The sequence below is a fragment of the Montipora foliosa genome, chromosome 2 (assembly GCF_036669935.1).
Source record: "Montipora foliosa isolate CH-2021 chromosome 2, ASM3666993v2, whole genome shotgun sequence".
Taxonomy (NCBI): Eukaryota; Metazoa; Cnidaria; class Anthozoa; order Scleractinia; family Acroporidae; genus Montipora; species Montipora foliosa.
In genome coordinates, this window is record NC_090870.1 from 527,391 (window position 1) to 531,892 (window position 4,502).

Genomic DNA, 4,502 nt, shown 5'->3' on the forward strand with positions numbered 1-4,502 from the left:
CAATAATGCTGCCGGTGTACGTTGGATCAACTTGTTTGATCTGATTGATCAGCGTAATTACAAGCTGAAGAAATAAATATTTTCTTTTTGTGTTTTTATTTCGTTCTGTTCCATATTTTGCTTGGCCAAACTAGCCCTTTTCAGGTGCAATGAGAGTTACAATACAGTAAAAAATAATAACAGGGTCGTAGTATAAAAAGCACATATTTTGCACCCTATGCCGGAGTAGGGCAAGAACTACCCATTAGGACTGAGACGTATTCCCAAAACTCACCAAACTCCCATAACATGGAAAACACGGGGTCTAGCCGTAGAGTGAACCCCAGTAAGGAAGACCGAAATAGTCAATCGTCAATTAAGCAAACGTTTAGGAAACTCAAAGAAGAAGGATATACAGAAGTGTAAGTACAATTTCAATTAGCCAGAGTCCATAACTTCCTAGTGCTTATTTTGTATTATTTCGCCCCAGTTTGACTTTTCAGAGAAGTACGGAAAAAAAATACTCAGAATTCCGTACGAGTGACACCTTATAAACGAACCATTTCAAGTGCAAAACAGCATGTCAAACTGCACCACAATTAAGAACAAAGTGTGATGATAGGTTGCGCGACATTGTAACGCTGGCACGTGAATTGACAAAAGCAGCGCTTACCAACAATGGTGCAGAAGCAAATTTCCCTTTCGTAAACGGTCTTTGCCATTTCTCAGAATGGTCGTTGCCATTTGAAACGGTCGATGCCACTTATAACGGTCGACTACACACTTAAATTCAAAGAAAATTAAAAGAAACAAACTAAGAAAAAATATTAACAAAAATTAAGACAAAAAAGGGAAAAAAAAAAACATTTATAAAAGAAAAACTGGAAGAAAAAAAAAACCCTAACCCGAACCCTAACTCATATGACCAGCGAGGCACAACTCCCAGTAACCGCAACCTTTTGAGTTCCTAGACCTAATGAGTGTAATTCAGAGCTAAAAAATGGCAACGACCGTTAACGAAAGGGAAATAAGCGGTGCAGAAAGGACATTGGTTAGAGTATTTCTTTGCATCGTGCAAAAGTTTATGTTTGATGTATGAAGGATCACAATAGCCTGTTCCAGGCTCCCAGATAGTAGGGAAAGCGAAAAAAAAAATGCGAACAAAGAATGAGTGGGGGCGTGGGTCGAACATGCAGTTGTTTTCGTTTTCCCGTTTATCTGGGAGCCGGGAATAGGCTAGGTGAACAAAGACAGTGACGCCTTTGTTCTCACTGGTTGCTGCCGCATTGAATGAGCCTGAAGCGAACGAACGAGGCAGCTTTCTAATCGGAAGAAGAACACATTTTTCATCGAGATACAAGCGATTGTGGTCAAAGGTGCAAAGAATTGTGGTTATGCGCGAATGGAGAAATTAAGATGCGCGGTATGATCGAGGCAAGAGACTGCTCTGTTTTTCATTTGGCTTCTCGTGTCCTCAAAAACTGTGGCGCAACAAAAAAATAAATTTGAAATCGTTCAATGGAAAAGGCCAAAAACTTGGAATGTTGTAGGAAACAAATCTTTTAACCACCTCTCCAATTCTCAGGTCTGTGCGGTACATCGTTTCTGAGTTATATTTGCAGAGGCTTTTCACGCGACTTTATAGAGTTTTGTTTGTTGACGCCATGTGGTCCACCTATATGGCGGCCGGTAATCAATGAAAACATCTGTAGTTCACTTTGTGATGAAAGCGCTTACTTTTTGCTTTTGAGATAAAATACGTGTGTATGAACATATCTCCTAATGTACTTGAAAGGCTCAAACTGTCGAATTTCATAGGGACAGACATTTTTTTCCCAACCAACTAGCTTTGTATCATGGCCACGCAAGGTGATATTCCGAAATGCTGTAAAGACGTCACGGAACTGGAAACTTGAAAAAAGATCATCCTCCTTTAGATAAAAATTCAGAAGACTTTGCGATTTTGATTTTAGAATTTGATAACGTCACTGTGAAAACCATCTATTGTTTTCTTTCTTCTCTCGAGTGGTCCAGTTGGGGGTCCATTTTGGGAGTCCACGGTTTGTACCGTCCCTGCTCAAGACCTATTAAAATCTCCATTCAAATGAACCCTCGTTATATTACCGCAAGCGTGACTCAACATCTCCCTTCCCCTCAGTAGCATTTCTACCATTTAGTTAAACTAGAAATAAAACAATGGAAACTATAAGTTGTTAAATCATTGCCGAGAAAAAAATGAATAAATAAATAAAGCTAAAGGCAAAAACATTGGAAAATAGCTTGAATATTTGTTCAAACGTAATCTCATTATTCCACAACATACGAAATCTTAACAACTATAGACTATTCCTTGTTTTGCGTGTTTGAAAAAAAAATAACAAAAAAGAAAGAAGTTACTTGGCTTTTCATTATGGATGTGTCTAATTACTAATTCTAGTACACTCAGGGTCCTCTAGCCACTTGGAGGAACAAACGCATTCTTCCCGCTAGCGGTCGAAAGTTTTGCTGGGTCCATGAATTAACCAAAAATTTGTATGCACAGAAAAAAAAAAAGAAAAAGGGAAAAGAAAATATAGCCTACTCACCCTCTGTTTAAAATGGCAAATTCCAGTAAAAGAAAAGATGACAGGATAAACAAAGAAATGAGAAAGAAAATTTCTTTTAAAATACATAATGTGCACAGGGAAAAAAAAAATTATTATGGCAGTTGTACACATCTGGATTATTATTATTATTATTATTATTATTATTATTATTATTAGCGTAACTATTACAAAATTCTCGAACCTGATTGGTTCTGTGGGCACCTATTTGTCGCGTAACTGGCGCACGATCTCGTTGGTGTCCAATTGCAGGTATCCAATTTGAACAACTCCAAATTGGATACCTCTAATTGGGCACCTGTGCCATTCGCGCATCAATCACATGCACTTGGATGGGCTCTTTCTTGCTCTTTTCCTACTGTTTGCGAAACAAATTAAATATAATTTTAACTTTTTTACACAAAAAGGCATTCACAGACTTTGTAACCTCGAATTTTGTTCCAGATACGGTTATTAGTAATTTGAACCTCGTGTCGTACAATTCAGGGAGTAATCGTGCTCGTAATTTCAAATCTCTCGCACGATTACTCCCTGAATTGTACTCCAATCAGTCCAATTACTACTACTACTATTATTATTATCGTTATTATTATTATTATTATCATATTCGTCATCATCATCATCATCATCATTATTATTATTATTATTATTATTATTATTATTATTATTGTTATTACTACTACTATTATTATTATTATCATCATTATCATCATCATCATCATTAATAATAATAATAATAATAATAATAATAATATTATTATTATTATTATTATTATTATTATTATTATTATTATTATTATTATTTTGGCTCGTTCACGACCGATAAGGAATGGGAGGATCAATTGAAGGGAAGATCCAAACATCTCATGTGCTTTCAGCTTTCGTAGAAGAAGACGGTGGCAGATTATATGGTGTTGAATGCCTTACTCAACTGTCACCAGAAAAGGTGTTTCTCTAGATCTCTTGCTCAAAGCTTCTCACCAATCCTCAGTAATCTTCAATCTTCCCGAACAACAGTGCCCCGTTAAGAAACGTAAGAGACTCGTACACTCTGTTCTGAGGCTTCCTTGCATAGGAAAAGTATAACGCGTTCCAAACTAAAATGTGGTATTACGATTTAGATAAAATCGGTGTATAATTACAAAAAGCGCCGAAAATTTATGCGATTCCTTGGAATAATGGCAAATGCAAGGCTTAAAATTGTAATTCCCTGGATTTCCAAAGAAAGAACTTGCGAATTTTTTCATTTGGTTAAATACGCTAGTTTCAACCAAGGCTGTTTCCTTTTCCCCAAACAAATACAGGGAACCTGAAGGGAAAGAACCTCTGAAACCCATTTCTTTACACCCACTATAACGGACAGTTTCCTGAATGATCAGGAGTCAGAAATTCGGAACCTATTTTTGTACAGGCACTATAAAGGACAGTTCCTCTGAATTATCAGGGGTCAGAAATTCTGAACCCATTCCTGTATAGGCATTACAATGGATAGCTCCTCTGAATTATCATGGGTCAGAAATTCTGAACCCAATTTCTACATAGGCACTATAAAGGACAGCTCCTTTGAATTATCAGGGGTCAGAAATTCTGAACCCATTTTCTGTATGGGCACTATAAAGTATAGTTCCTCTGAATTATCAGGGGTCAGAAATTCTGAACTCATTTTCTGTAAAGGCACAATAAAGGATAGTTCCTCTGAATTATCAGGGGTCAGAAATTCTGAACCCATTTTTTGTATGGGCACTATAAAGTATAGTTCCTCTGAATTATCAGGGGTCAGAAATTCTGAAGCCATTTTCTGTATGGGCACTATAAAGAATAGTTCCTCTGAATTTTCAGGGGTCAGAAATTCTGAACCCATTTTCTGTATAGTCACTATAAAGGATATTTCCACTGAATTATCCGGGGTCAAAAATTCTT